At 36.6% G+C, this 16,669-nt stretch overlaps 1 protein-coding gene and 1 long non-coding RNA gene across 5 annotated transcripts in view; one reads left to right on the top strand and one right to left on the bottom strand.

Annotated features, from left to right (window-relative positions):
• Positions 1 to 16,669, bottom strand: part of LOC120100834 (uncharacterized) — a 78,581-nt gene that overhangs the window by 5,559 nt on the left and 56,353 nt on the right. The window contains exon 3 of one of the 3 annotated variants that reach the window (XR_010064298.1): positions 3,964 to 4,030. The exons of 1 other annotated variant lie outside the window; for it this stretch is intronic. This is a non-coding gene — a long non-coding RNA (uncharacterized LOC120100834). Of the gene's footprint in view, positions 1 to 2,666; positions 4,031 to 16,669 lie in introns of those variants that run through there. One more of the 3 variants, XR_010064299.1, reaches the window with a different exon arrangement.
• The window catches only part of Gpr149 (G protein-coupled receptor 149), a 71,466-nt gene that overhangs the window by 13,689 nt on the left and 41,108 nt on the right, over positions 1 to 16,669 (top strand).

Below are 16,669 nucleotides of genomic sequence, written 5' to 3'. Positions count from 1 at the left end.
ATCGCCACAGAATTGCATTAGTTATCAACGTCTCTTTTTGTTCCCTTGAGTCTTTCGTGACTTAACACATAAAAAATATTGTCCAGCTCAATTTCCTTTGCATTTTAGGATATATTTCAATTATAATTGCTGATTTTTTAACTGATTGAATCAATTCATGTATTTTGAGCAAAACTACAACAATATTTCTCCCATCCAGGCATTTCTTTATGCATTTGTTTATTTGTATTGCAGTAATATGTGTGTATTTTGATCCATAGGATGTAAAGCACATCACCACTATCTTGCTTTTAGTTACATAGCCTTAGCCACTAGGCACTATTTGATGCTGGTGTCTACACCCATTCAACAATCCATGGTAACCACTTAACCCTCCCTGACTCTCAGACAGCATGAAATAAGCCCCATTTTTACTGTTCCATGACCATACCCTTGAACTGACCCTTGTCCAAGGAACTTCAGGGATTTTTGTTAAAATGAGGTATTTAGAAACACAACTTTAGAAGGTAGATGTTAATTGTTACTAACGTTTTTTGGGTTCTTTTTTGTTGTTTTTGTTGTTGTTGGTAGTGGTCATGGTGGTTTGGGGTGTTTTTTGTGGTTGTTTTGTTGTTTCGTTTTTTTGGTTTTTGCTTCAAAACACAATTATTGAATATAAATTGGAAATTCCTTTGTATCTGCTATGTACATAACTGAATCCCTAATAATCTTGCTATAAGCACAATTTAAAGCTAAATGGTCCTACTGACATTTGCAATTAGCTCCCACATAACTCTTCAAGTCTTTCCCTTTCCTTGTTTATGACATCTTTTCTGATACTGATAATACTAGCTTTTACTTACAAATATACTTAATTCTCACCTAATATTGCCATCTAAATGATTTTATAATCACTAGCTGTATAAAATCAATAGCAACAACAATAATTAACTCCAGCATAGTCTGCAGTTCTTTCTATCTTTAGGTTATAGTTAATGGCAAGATGCAAATTTATCATTTTATTTAGGTTTGTAATTTTTCTTCTCTAAAACCTCTATTTGCTTTATCATATTTTGTTTTGGTTTTGATTATTAATGTGTGTAAAATATTACTAATTTTTCAAAAAGTCCAAGGCCTATCAAGCAAGAAAACTTACTCCTTCTTTCCTGATCCTATTTTATCACTCTTTTTACCATTTTGGTCTACCTCTCTATTTAAGCCACCATGTAATTTATGCTTCAACTAACTGTCCATATTTCTCTCTGTAGAATGATATATATTTTTCTATTGTAATGTTCTTTCTTACATATATGTTCTTGTGCTTCCTTTTGAATATAGTTATTTAAATTGCATTTTATTACAATAAAATGTTGTTGTCCTGGCTAGCTTTGTGCCAACTTGACACCAGCTACTGTTAGTTGAGAAGAGGAAAATACACTCGAGATAATATCTCTATAACATTAGCTGTAGGCAAATCTGTGGCATATTGTCTTGATTAATGCTTGGTTTGGGAGGGCTTCCCTCATTCAGGGTTTGATAAGAAAGCAAGCAAGGTGAAGAAACCATGAGGAGTAGCCAGTAAGAAGACCTGCTCCATGGCTTTACTTGAGGTCCTGTCCTGACTTACATCATTAATGAACTTTTAACTGGAAATTAAAGCAAAATAAACTCTTTTTCCTCAGGTTGCTTTTAATTATGATGTTTTATCAAAGCAATAGAAACACTAAGTAAGGCATAATATGTCCAAGAAGTCACTCCAAATCTATTCCATGTCTGTACCTTACTGTGGGTGCACAGCCATGCCTGGGTTTTAGTGTGAGTACTATGGATTCAAACTAAGGTCCTCATTGCTTATAGAAAAAGCTCTCTGACCCGCTGAGCCATCATTCCATTCTGTCTGTTTATTGTCAGTCTTTTACTGATTGCTCCTGGATGTTGAGTTGTAGGTAGAAAAGTAGTTTAAATGACACGTTATCCACATTTTCTTTTAGTACATGTATCCTGCAACCTTTGGCACATGAATTTCCTTTTTGTTTTTAACTTGGTAAAAGATAGGTATATAATTTTCTCTTTTTTCCAAATGATTGGTTTTCATTTAAAAGCATAATTTATTTATGAATCCAATGTTATCCATAGTGAATTAAAATATCATCTAGTGCAGTATTTCCACTACCAGATAGACAGACAGACAGACAGACAGACAGACAGACAGACAGACAGATCTCTGGATCTTTAGTTTGTTCCCTGTTCATCTGCTTTGTCATTTTACTGTTTTAAATAAAGTTACTGCTGAGCTCTGACGTCTGCTAAGGCTGGTACCTTAGAGGAATTTATTTTCCTTTTTCAGTATTTTTCTCTATCTGTCTATGCATGTTTATTTTTCTTCATATTAAATTTAATTTAAACTTGTCTAGCTTCACTAAAAAGCTTCATAGAGACTTGCTAGGGTGCAAATATTCCAAAGAGAATAGACATCTTTTCATTACAACTTGTCCATCTCAAAGCAGAGAATATTATTATGTTCTCTTCTACTCGACTCTTTACATGAAAGATTTTAAATGTTTTTCTATAAGCTGTACTTGCTTTGTTAAGTTTATTTGAAAGTATTAATCTTCTTTCCTTTAAGTGAAACTTTAAAAAATTCCCTCCATCTAATAATAGAAAGACTGATTTAAATGATCAGAGTCGGGCTGGAGAGATGGCTCAGCGGTTAAGAGCACCCGACTGCTCTTCCAGAGGTCATGAGTTCAATTCCCAGCAACCACATGGTGGCTCACAACCATCTGTAAAGAGATCTGATGCCCTCTTCTGGTGTATCTGAAGACAGCTACAGTGTACTTATATAATAAATAAAATAAATCTTTAAAAAAAATAAAAAAATAAATGATCAGAGTCTTTGCAGTGTCTGCACTGTAAAACTCTTTGTGTGCTTTCAAAGCACACACGATCTATATATAATTTCAAGATTATGATATATGGTTTCTAAAGAACACAAGTAAAGTCAGAAAAAATACAGCAGACAAACCAATAACGTTTGATCAAAGATTTTAAATGGCACTTAATGTAGGAGGTGAGAAAATGGTCACATGTGTAAAAGTCAATCATATCATTAACAATCAGAAAGTCGTAGTTAAAATAGTAATGAAAAACTGCTGCGGAACAACAGAGTGACCAGAATTAAACTGTATGATGAGAATGAGGAGAAGTAAAGGCTCTTACAAACTACTGGAGAGATGGCTCAGCAGTTAAGAGCACTTGCTATCTTTCAGAGGACCAGAGTTCACCTCTCAGCATCCACATCAGGTAGCTCACAACTGATTATAAATTCCAGCTTTAGGAAATCTGACTCCCTTTCTGGTCTCCAAGAGCACCTGCACTCACATATGCACCCCGCACACACACACACAAACACAGACCCACACACAAACAGTTTAAAGTAATAAAAATGAATATTAAAATAAATGAACTCCTGCTGAGAAAAATCCCTGAATGCCTCTGAAAAAGAGGTTGGTAGAATGTCCAAAAATAAGATAAACTCATGTGTCATGTCCAACAGCTGCTCTTCCTTATGTAGCTTAGAATCGTGCTGTCTCCTACAGCTACTAACCACATGTGGTTTTTAAAATACAAAACGACTTACTTTCAAAAATGTATATCCAATATCCAAATATGGCTGGTGGCTATAATGCGGGACAACTCAAACACAGGGCATTTCTACCGATGTGTTTCTGTGAGACAGTGTAATCCTAGAACAAGCGTGTGTTCTAGTAGCTTTGTCTTGATAGTGCTAACACTAGAAGTACACATAAGAATGAGCATATGGGAGTTTGGACTGCAAGAGTTGCCTATAGAAGTGTATTTTCCGTGAGTTCAGACAGCTTGAGCTTTAGACCTTACATCTGCTCTGATCTCTTCAGGGATGCTCAAGAGCCTTAAAGTGCATTCACACGGGGTATGGATTGGGGAAATTAATTGAAGATATACCTGCGTTCTTTTTCCTAAAGAATGCATCTAATGTAAGCTTCAGGCTCTTCAAAATAAGCTTCCAGTCCTGATTAAAAAGCAATAAAAAAATAAAGTAAGGCTACACAAATAATATAAGTTTTGCAAATATTATTAAAAAAAAACCACACACGATGAACACTCACCTTCATATTTGGTGAAGCTTAAAAGCAGACACAACAAATTAAATAGTTTGAGGATACATGGGAAAGTGATAAAAGCACGATGGAGAACTGGAACTGATTATGAAAGACTCTGTGAAGTGTTTGCTTGTAAGAATGGTCCGTGACCTGTGATCCCCAGAGATGCTGACAACACCCCCTCTCACATTAAAGGATGACTATGCTCTCACTGACTGCATGTTTGTGCTTACTGCTCCCCTGCTTGTGTGCTAAGGTTCATATTTTTAAAATATTTATTTTCTTGTACTTATGTATATCTTCTGTTTGTTTCTGCCCCTTCCCTTATGTGTGTATGTACGTGTGTATGTGCATGTGCTTGTGCATGTGCATGTGCCTATGGAGGCCAGAGAGGGCGTTGGATGCCCTGGAACTCAAGCTGCAGGCAGTTGTGAAGTGACCCACTAAGGTGCTGGGAACTGAAGCTGGATATTCCAGAAGATCAGCCAGAGATCTTCATTGCCAAGTCACTTCTAAAGCCCTGAATTTCAACTTTTAAATAAATAAATAAAATTTGCCTGGCTGATTTTAAGGGGCACCTACAGCCTTGCCGTTCTCACCATTTTGTCTTTTGTATGTGGCCCAGCAGCATCACTCTGACCCTCCCCTTGCGCCTAATACATTCCCAGACACTCATGGCATCATTTCCCTTCTGTGCTAAACACTGCTCCTCTCCTCAGCAGTCTTTTTGATGGGTGTGCTTGTTCGCAGTTGTCCATGGCCTTTTCAACTGTCTGAAATCCAGACATAGGCATTCCTGATTGTCTTTTATCCTTGAAGAAACTCAATTTTAATAACTTTCTGAATGCATTTTCAATCGAAACTCATTTCTTTGGCTGATATGTCACACTAATTCTTGATGTTTCTATTGTCACCTACAGATCTCAAGCCTTTTGTATTTGTTTTTTTTGTTGTTGTTGTTGTTGTTGTTATTTTTTTGGTTTTTTTTGGGTTTTTTTGTTTTTTTTTTTTGTTGTTGTTGTTGTTTTTTGTTTTGCTCCTCTCACTTAACCACAAAACATTCGGTTTGCTGGTTTGCTGTTTAAGCCCAGAACTATCTTCTGTTAAATGTCAGCTTGATCCTGTTAGCTGACTTCCTATGCTTCTGCCTTTCCTACTGCTGTAAAGAATTCTTTCAGATGCTGATTTCAAGGACCGGTTTCTATACCATCTCTCCTAAATTCGTGTTATCCATGGATCTAACAACATCTCTTTATGTTTTATATTTATCAATATTCACTAAACATTGAAACAGGAAAAAATTGATTTTATAGAAGTCAAGAATAGAATATCTACAAATTAGTAAGAAAATGAAAACAAACCAAACAAAATGCTTTAAGCTACAGGATAAGAAGCAAGGCAGAGAGAAGAAAGAGATCAAATAACCCATGGGGAGAACGTGTTCTCCAGAGTTATTTGAACCACATAGCTCCAGCAGATCAAACTCTGGTTGTCTGGCTTGGCGGTGAGTGCCCAGATCCACTGTTTTGACAACTTATAAACACTATATTAAAGCTAATATTAAAAGAACTAAATTAAAAGTGTTTGAAAGTTCCCATCACAAAGTAATAGCCAATTTTTAAGTTGATGAAGAATCTAAATACCCTTATTTCATCAGGAAAATTGTATACGTATATTGATGTATCTATATCTTGTCATATGAACAGCTAAAAGGGTATGTGAAAGAGACAGGACCAATGAGAGTAGTCTGATACAGACTTACAAACAAGACTTACCATTCATTTTACCTTATTTATAAACATGTTAGTGGGCCAGCAGGATGGTTCAATGGGTAAGGACACTCACTGCCAAGCCAGAAAGCCAGAGTTCTATTTCCAGAACCCACATGATGAAAAGGGAGAACTGATGCCTAGAAACTTTTCTGTGAACCCCAAATTTGTGTGGCATGAGCTCACACTCTCTTCCCAAGGTAATGTAAAAAGCAAATTATGATGTTGTTGTGTTACTGTAATCCCCTCAGTTTTCCTTGTAATTAATAGAGCATTAATATAGCTTTCCTTCTCTTTTTGACAAGGACTCCACTACTAACATGTTAATATAAATTTCTTGGTGAATTTGATTGATTGTCATTAATATGCTTGTTTATTCAATGAGCATACTTCATGGTAAAATTGTTTATATGACGTTCTAAGGTGGATGGTGTTGGAGAATGAAGGTAAGGCATTGCAGACCAGGAAATGAAGTCTGCAGCTGTGTGGATGGGAAGAAGTGTGTTCTAAGACACAGCTGCCATGAGCTCACACTGAGTCCTAACCCTAAAGCTTTTGTCTTTCAAATCCTTGTTTATGTGGAACTTGGAACCATAGCAGGGATTGTGAATAGCACTTGTCTCCTTTGTAATGATCACTTCTTACCATGCAAACATCTCTACCTTGGAATATACAATTCCCTGCTTCCTTTAAGGCTATCAACACTTCTGTTTATCAGCAGCTCTTTACTTTTGAATGTGATGATACTGGCTGGTTTTGTGTGTCTTCTTGACACAAGCTGGAGTTAATACAGTAAAAGGAGCCTCCCTTGAGGAAATGCCTCCAAGAGATTGAGCTGTAAGGCATTTTCTCAATTAGTGATTAAGGCGGGAGAACCCATTGTGGGTGGTGCCATCCCTGGGTTGGTAGTCCAGGGTTCTATAAGAAAGAAAGCTGACCTTATGTGGCATCACTGGCAGGAAAGGCCTTTGGTCCTGCGAAGGCTGATGCCCCAGTGTAGGAGAATGCCAGGCAATGTGAGAGTGGGTGAGTGGGTGGGTGGGCAGGGAAAACACCCTCATGGAAGCAGGGGGGCCGGGGAATGGGATAGTTTTGTGGAGAGGAAACCAACAGGGAAAGGGGATAACATTTGAGATGTAAATAAATAAAATATCTAATAAAACAGAAATAAGAAAGGAAGGAAGGAAGGAAGGAAGGAAGGAAAGAAGGAAGGAGGGAGGGAAAGAAAGAGAGAAAGAGAGAAAGAGAAAGAGAGAAAGAGAGAAAGAGAGAAAGAGAGAAAGAGAAAAAGAAAGAAAGAAGAAAGAGAAAAAGAAAGAAAAAAAGAGAAAAAGAAAGAAAGAAAGAAAGAAAGAAAGAAAGAAAGAAGGGAAGGAAGGAAGAAAGAAAGGAAGGAAGGAAGGAAGGAAGGAAGGAAGGGAGAGAAAGACAGAAAGAAAAAGCAAGCTGAGAAAGCCAGTAAGCAGCACCCTCCCTGGCCTCTGCCTCAGCTTCTGCCTCCAAGTTCCTGCCCTGTGTGAGTTCCAGTCCTGACTTCCTTTAGTGATGAACAGCAATGTGGAAATGTAAGCTGAATAAACCCTTTCCTCCTCAAATTGTTTCTTGGCCATGGTGTTTTGTGCAGGAATACAAACCCCGACAAAGACAGTGATCCTCTAGGAAATATTGGGATCTCTCACACCAGGAGGCTCTCCTTTATAATTTCTTGTGCTAATTTGGACACATTTATTCTCACGGATATTTTCTTAACATTTAAATTTTTCACCAAAGAATAAAAACAAATCATAGCTGAAAATACCTTCTCTTTTCATGCCATCCCTTGACTCAGTGAGTCTAGTGTCAACAGTGGACCTGTTCTCTTCTGTGACCTTCTGATATAAGCATAAGCTCTAAAGACCCTTTCTTATTGCCTGGTGGCTTCCCAGGCTGTGCTTTCCCCCAGTGAGTTTACCTAAGAATAATCTTACTGTCCTCAGTGATGACTAACTTAGGACTCCTTTAAGCCTGAATTGACCTACCTGAAAATTTAAGACACATGTTCCCTTACTCTGTTACTGGATCATAATGATTACACCAGAATGTTATGTTCAGTGCCGGAAGATGTTCTTTCTTTCTGTCCTCTCTATCCCCAGATTCATCTTTTGAATGTTTAGAGGGACCTTTGTTCCTGTGGCCAACATTATAATCCAAATATTGTGTATCCTACTAACAGGTACTCATTTTCCTCTACAGTCATCCAACCTTTTCAATATTGTCAGCTTCCTTCTCATCTGTACTGGTCAGCTAATAAACCATTCTTGTTCCTGCCACTATCTGATAGGTAAAACTACAAGCAAGGTGGAAATATACCAGATGATCTGCTTGTAGCTGAGCATGCCCTCAAGCAGAACCATTTCAAAGTGGTACCTTGCCTCCAGGCAGATTTTTCTGAATTCAGAACCTGGTCTCTGTTCAAGAGTTGCCTTCCCTACACTGTAAGCTTAACCTAGAGGTCCATATTCCACTGAGTGGTACTGTGTGCTATGACTGAAACTATCTAAACACCCAGTGAAGCAACGTCACCTACCAACAATTAGTGTAGTCCATGATAAAATATTTATGACGTTATATAAAATAAAAGAAAGAATTTTAGAGACTATTATTCTTGAGTACTTTAGTCTTTCTAAAAAAGATAATATTTGAAGCAGTTCTTTCCTTCCATAGATCATACAACTTTGTAGTGACAATCAAAATGAAATAAAAGGATATCATGATCCTATGAAACAGAACATCTACAGTATTTTAATGTGTCCAGTATCTGTCTTACCAGTGTCAATTTATTGTGGGAAAAACATTAAACATGGTAGATTGGTTTATCATTGCAACTTAGCTGCCCAGCACTGCAATAAAATTCCTAAGAGAAATTGACTTAAAGGAGGAAAAGAGGTTTTATGTTGGATCTTACTTTTGGAAGTTTCAGTTCATGGTTGGGTGGTGCTATCACTGTGGGTATAAGGTATTAAGACAGTCATCGTGGTAGCAAGGGATAATGAAACTAAGTTATTAACTTTACGAGTCCAGAAGAGAGTGACTGAAGAAAGTCAAGGACCTACTTTCTCTAATAAACGCTATCTTCTAATTTCCACTGATTCCCAGTAGAACACTACTAAACAGTGAACCTCTTTAACAATTATAATAATAATAATAGTAATAATAATAATAATAGTAATAATAATAATAATAGTAATAATAATAATAAGAATAGTAATAGTAATAATAATATAGCATTGGTTATGTCAGAACCCTCATGATTTAATTATCATTTAATAATTGATTCACAAACAATTATAGCCAGGAACTAAAATTTTAAGGAACTAAAAATTTAATTCTCTTTTTCTAAACCATAGCGAATGTATCTTTAAATCAGTAGTTATTCTGTATTTTTATTTTAGTAGTGACCAGTGGAATGGAACATTTCAGGTAGAACAGTAATTCTCAACCTGTGGATTCCAAACCCCTCAAGGGTTTGAATGACACTTTTATGAGGAAGACCGTTAGAAAACACAGATATCTACAATGTAATTCATAACAGTAGCAAAATTACAGTTATGAGGTACCAAGGAAAATAATATTATAGTTGGAGGTCACCACAAAACAAGGAACTGTATTCCAGAATAAGTTGTAAGTATTCATTTAAGTTGGACTTTTCAGTTTCCTGGAACCAAGGCTTCTATACTCTGACAATTGTCACTAACCACATGGTTAAACAAAGTTAACTAACACTCAAAAATCAGTCTTATTGTATTTCTGTCCACAGTTTACATACTTGATAGCCATGTGAGTCTGGTGACTTCCACTCTAGATAAAGACATAGAAAATTTTCAACATTACAACAAGTTCTGTTTGCTACTTAATAAATAGGTTCTCTGATTTTAAGTTCATTAAAATGTCTTAGGTCTCACTTGTAATAGCCAAAAGTTGATGAAAGAATACATGCAGAATTCAAATTCTAAGACATGCATATACACATGAAGATTAATGCTGACCCAGACCTGGGAGGCTTCACTCTGCATGAAGTGTTAACAGGGCATTTGTTCTTATATGCAATGACCTCAGCTTTCTCTGAGCCTCCCTTATTCATCTCTGATCGAAGATGTCAGAGTATATAAGGTAATATAAGAATATGATTGGGATATATTTCCCAGATGAATTTGGAAAGCTTGGATACACAAATCCAGCAGGAGCGATTGTTTGTTTGTTGTTTGTTTGCACAGTCCTTTGGTTGATCGTAAGTGAGTTTACTCTTTGATTCCATAGTCTTTCCCTTGCTGTACATGCTTTTCTTAATTCCAGTACCCAGCAGGTCATATTACAATACTTTTACATTATATTTTGAAGTCAAGAAGTATGATATTTCCAGAATTGTTCTCACCTCTCAAGACTGTGCTGCCATTCAGTAGTATCCTGTGGTACTCTATATGAGTCTAAGAACTAGAAAATGTTGTCATTAAGCTTTTGAAAACGATCACATTGAGACAGCACATTGCTTTATAGAGATACTTTACCAACTTTATTTCTTCCACTGTATGAAAACTGTATATTTCCATATGTCTGGATATTCTTTTATTATTTTCATCAGTGTTTTGTAGGATTTTGCATAGTGTTCAGTTTAACCCCCTTAAATTTATTCACAAGTATTTTATTTTTGATGCTCTGGTAAATGAGGTTTTTCTTAATTTCTTTTCATTGTTCATTGTTAATGTTCAGAAATATAGCTGGTTTTGTATATTGATTTTGCATCCTGCAATACAAAGGACTTTACTACATATAAAATCAGAAGCAACCTTACTTAACCCTTCCTTAGCTGAATGCATTTTATTTCTATTGTCTAATCATCTTGGCCAGGAATTTGGTGTTTTATTTTACCAAAGTGGTGGGTGTGGGCATCCTTGCCTCACTGATGACCATAGAAGAAAGTCTTTGAAACAACTTTTGAATGCAATGTAAGTAATGAACCTTTTATATATGGATTCTTTCAGATAATTTGCCTGTCCTAGTTTGTTAAGAGTTCTTATTACAAAAGGATGTTAAGTCCTTGCCACTTTTTCTCTATCTTTCAAAACTACTTCGTGCTGTTTACCCTTCATTTGGTTTTGTGTGATGTATTATTCCACTTGATATTTATATTGCACTGTGCTGGCTTACCAGAACTAACACATGCTTGGTGATCATGTGCTATCTGTTTAGTAAGCTGCAATTCTGTTCAGGTTGTTTGCTTATTTTAGCTCTCACACTGTAGTCCCAATGATCTCAAACTCATGACAGCACCGTAGTTCCTGAAGTGCTGGGAGTATAGGCATGAACCACCATGCCCAATATCTGAGTTTCATTTTTGTGTCTGTAATAAAATACCGCAACAAAAAGCAATTTAAATCAGGACTGGGGTGGGGTTAGCTCTCAACATCACAGTTATGGGCAAAGAGAAATGGATGCATTCATGTTAGTACTACCTATCTCTCTCTTCTGTTATATCATCCAGAGCCCAAGACCAGGCAATGAGGCCACACGCCTTCAGACTGAGTCTTCCAATAACAATTACACTATCAAGAAACCCTCCTATACACCCACCCATAGGACAAACTGATCTAGACAATTCCGTATTAAGACTTTCTTCCTAGATAATTCTATGTTATATTAAGTTAAAAGTTAAAATGAGCCATCACACTCAGCAGGCACTATTTTTATCTAGTTTTGTTAGAATATTGGCCTATAGCTACCTTTTCTTTGGTCTTTTGGTCTCGCTTTATTGGCATGGTAATGCTGGCTTCATAAAAACTATTTTCATCCTCTTCAGTTTTTCAGAAGAGAATGAGAGAGCCTGCTTTATTTCTCCTGTGAGGGCTTGCTATAATTCAGGAGTGTGAAGCTATTTGGCCCTGGGCTTTCTCTGATGGCTTACTTTGATGGCTAACTCAATCTTCTCATTGGTTATAGCTTTGTTCAGACTGTGTGTTTTTCATGATTCAATCATAGGGCTTGCTTGTTTCTGTGATTTTATTCATTTTTTTCTGTGTCATCTAATATATTGTGGTTGCTTGTGATTTCTTACTGTAAGTTTTATTCTCCTTTTTAAACTCTTAGTCTGCCTAATAGTTTCTCTCTCTCTCTCTCTCTCTCTCTCTCTCTTTCACTTCTCTTATACATTCAAACATTAAACTCCCAGGGAGCTAAAAGTGTGACTCAGTAGAGCCCTTGCATGTATGTCATGCTTGTTCCAAACAACGACAACAACAACAACAACAACGACAACAACAACAACAACAACACCCTGAAATCAGTTTTCTAGTCTTTATTTCATACAGCTTCCTCCTCTTTCTACTTTTGGGCTTAGGTCATTCTTTTCTCCAATTACTTGAAGCGTACAACTACCTTATTTCAGAGCAAAAGCATCCGTTCTGATATTGCTTTGAGTATCCAATAAGTTTGGGTATGCTGCTTTGCATTTTCATTTGTTTCAAAGTATTTTCTAGTTTCACTTTGGATTTCTTTCCTGACTCATTAGTTGCTTAAACGTGTGTTTAATTGCCACATTATGTGAATTTTCCAGTCTTTCTTCTGTTATTCATTTCTAGTTTTACTCTACTATGTTTTGAAAAAGCATTTGGTTTGATTTTAGTCTACTTGAATTTGTTGACTTTTGGCTATTTAAAATATGATTTATACTGAAGAACATCCTGTGTATGCTTGTGAGTTATATTCTGTTGTGGAGGGAATGTTGTGAGTACTTCTATCAGGACCATTTGAGCTAATGTTCAAAGTGCCTATTTTTACTGGTAAACCCTTTATCTATTACTGATATGTACATATTGAAGCTCTTTATCATTATCATATTGACATCATTTTCTCACTACAGTCCTGCTAGTGTTTATATGTTTAAGGGTTGTGTGTGTCAGGTGGTGCTTTCTGATAAAATAACCCTGACATGCCTGTTCTTCATGAGAAACACTGCTCCAACTTCCTGTGATGATCACTTCTAGCTACCTTTGATGCTTTTACCATTTCTTTATATAGCCCAGAGGGATTTAATTTAATCACATCTGTTCTGAAAGTATAATAAATATAATAATAGCTTAAGCATTTGTATCACAAGTAGAGACAAAGAATTTCCCAGTTTGTTTCTGTTTTTTTCTTCTCAGGGTAGATTCATCAACATTCTGAAAAGTGCCTGAAGCTTATTTGCAATACAGATGGCATATTCTAAGAAACCTTGCTTCTTTAGATGTATCTCATTCCTTCCTATCATTGCTCTTAGGTAGGGAAAGACCTGCTTTTTTGAAATTTAATAAGATACACAGAGATAGTGACAGTGTGCAGGAGGAATAATTTAGGCTCACTAACTCGAATTCTTCTGAAGGTCCATAATACTTGTCATCATGCCACATCTTTCATAGATACAACATATTTATATGCAACAAACAGGCTCTCCTAATGGAACCAGAAGGGGAAGGGGTATCTCCTGAGGTTAGATGTATGTTGTTTAAAGGAACTAGTTTATACTACAAAAGGTATCCTGTGCAGTAGGAAAATGAATGGAGACTTGGGCACGTGATTTCCTTTAAAACAACTATTTAAAAAGTTCTTTGTAAGGATAATGGAATTACACTATGAAATGGCAGCCTTCACTTCCTGATAGGGTATGCCTTTGAGTTAAGACCTGAGTCTTTTCCTCCTTATGGAAAGACTTCATCAGGCTGACCTTATGCTCAGGCCTTCACAGGCAATATCTCCATTTACTATTGTGAATGTCGTAATTATGGGTCTTGAACTCAAGACTTGGGCCCTTCAAAGCTGGAATTTTTCACTTCTGATCCACAGCCGTGTGTTTGACCTGTTCTTGTGCCTTAGTTCCCTAAGCTGAAAAAGACTGAATAAACACTTATGTCCTACAGCAACAAGAGGCAACAAGCTAAAATATGAAGTGTTTTTCAAATATTAGGTGTTTGTTGTTAAGAACAAAAGCACTTATACAGAGACAGTAAATATTGTTCTGAGCTGCTATTTACTCTGTTTACCCCTACTAGAAAAGTCAGAGCCACAGAAACTTGTCAGTGTTATTGTGTTAAACATTAAAAATCTTGGAATTTATGCCTTCCCCTTAATGAGCTTCTAGGAATAGTTCCTATGTGTAGACTTGATGGAAAGAATGCCTCTGAAACTACACAGTCACAAAGTAGATAGCATGGTCCAATGCTACCCAGTGTCTGACTATAAAATTCATTTCTATTGTTTAGGCCCTATTGGTTTCCGTAAGTGGCTTTGCCCAGACTGGACAGTAATTAATGATAATTGGTGTAGTGAAATCATGCAAAGACATTGTACACTGGCGATTATGCCTCTACTTAAGTTCTTTTGAGTTTTAAGCTGTTTTGTGTCCACAAGAATGAGAAGTATGAAAACTCCCTTTAGAGTTTTTAATCTCAGAAAGGTTCCAAGGGATGGGAATGATAACCAGATAGAATAAGCCCCAATTTCATCAACCTTGTCTGAGGCATACTGGTGTTTCTCTTTAGCAAGCATTAATTCTATCTAATGAAATCTCAAAACTAACTGATGTAGACACACCTCATAAGCCGAAATATGCATTAACCATGAGAACCTTTAATAAAGATATTTGCGTCATCAATACTACCTGTTTCTCAAGCACAGAGATATGCTCAATCACATTCAGAAATTAAGAATACCCTTTAGAGATTACAGTCTATTTGCATACCCCATTAAAGTATGGCCATTGAAGTTGTCAGAAGAGAACTTTGAAAAGAGAAACCAGTGATTCATATGTAGTCCTCTAAAAGTATGGATAATTCTTCTACAGCTGTTCAACAGACAAAGTGATTGGCTGTCTTGAGCATACAAATACAACCACAGACACTAACTTAGCTGTCTCCTGGCTCAGTTGACTTTGCATTAAGGCGTGGAAAGCCCGGAACCTCATATGGCTTTTCTGTTTCCTTGAAGAATTTGGACTGTAGTTCTGGCTCTAAGTCTCATTAATCATGTGGTAACATAGCAAGTTCTTTCCCTTGGTTTTCTCATTCAAAAATAGAGGCATTTGAAAAGAGGAAGATTAACAGCGACAGTGTACCCACATGCGTGAGAGAAAAGGAAGATTAGAGTAGATAATCTCAGGTCTTATTCAGCCTAATATAGTTTGATGTTTGTTTCATATATCACACACTCTACATATCCTGCTGCAAAACTACAATGAATAAAGATTTTTCTACTCGAGCTAAATAAGCCTATGGTTTAAGCTTTACTGCGACTACTTAATTCCTGCATTTGCCAAAATGACTATTTTTTCCTTTTTTTTCCTTCCCTCATTTCATCCTAGTTCCTCTTCACATCTCTACCTATAAGAATTTAAATTATTTTTCTATTTCTCTTTTTTAAAAGTCGACAAAAACAAGGAACAACAAAACTAAACAAACAATTAACCAACCAAAGAAAAAAACATAAAAAGAAACACAAATTAACCAATAAAAGCCAAAATTAAAACAAAGGACCAATAAGACAAAAATGCCCAAACAAAACAAAATGAAACAAAATGGATCAAAATAAAATATCACTGAGTACATTTATTGGTGGCCAACTACGCATGGACCAGGTGCCTGCCCTAGAATGTAGTAGTTATAGTCAATGAGACTCCACTGGAGAAATTTGATTTGCCGTTTGCCAGTGGCCACCAAGTACAGATACTGTCTCGATAAAGGATTGGACCCAACATCTACTTTCACTTCTCTGTGCTGGGACCCCATCTTGAACCTGTGAAGGCCCTGTCTCTCTGACTTCATATGTGCATCACAGTCTCTCTGACTTCAGATATACATTAGTCCATTTTTGTGTATTTATAGCACACTGTTTTCTTGGAGTCATCATCATCTCTGCCTCTTACAATCTTTCTGCAGTCTCTTCCAACATAGATTCTGAGCCTTGAGGTTAGGCCTTTATGAAGACATCCTGTTTAAGGCTGAATGCCCCAGTCTCCCACTGTCTGAACATTGTCTGGTTATGAGTCTCTGGTCAATTCCTATGCACACCAAGAAAAAGATTCTCTGCTGTGAGTTGAGTGAGGCACTGATCTATGGGTTTAGCAGTGTCAGGAGTCATTTTATTGCTCTTTTCCTTTAGCAGAATAATAATAGCATGCTTTCCCTAGGCCCATACACTATCTATTCTTAGATTCTTGGGCTCTTTCTCAGTGTCAGGTATGAAACCCAAGCAAAAGTATCTGGCTCCTCTCATATCATTTGTGCTACCTTTGTGCCAGTGTGGCAGAAAAATCACAGTTATAGGACACAGGCAAAATGATGCTCTAATGAATTAGCTTTCAGCAGAGTGATTTTTGGCCAAGTGATCTGTAGGACTTTGGATTCTGATCTCTACACTCGGTGCTCATCTTTCTCTACTGCTGGCTGTCCTAATCCACAGGACGTCTGTGGATTCAAGCAACTGAAGATTAAAAATACTCAGAAGATAATTATATCTGTATTGAAGAATCCTTGTCAATATTCCTTAAAAGTATATTACAACTATTTGCATAAAATTTACACTGCATTAGGTATTATAAGGAGTATAAAGATCATTTGATTAATATAAAAACATAGACTTAATATGTATATAAATACTATCTTAAAGTATAGAAAAGATTTGGATTTTGGCAACCACAGTGATTCCAGGAACCGATTCCACACAGACACTGAGAATGTTTATGTCTCTCCCACTTGCCATTGTCTGAGTTCTGGT

Source organism: Rattus norvegicus, chromosome 2 (assembly GCF_036323735.1).
Source record: "Rattus norvegicus strain BN/NHsdMcwi chromosome 2, GRCr8, whole genome shotgun sequence".
Taxonomy (NCBI): Eukaryota; Metazoa; Chordata; class Mammalia; order Rodentia; family Muridae; genus Rattus; species Rattus norvegicus.
The sequence above is the reverse complement of the archived record's forward strand: the minus strand, read 5'-3'. Positions and strand labels throughout refer to the sequence as shown.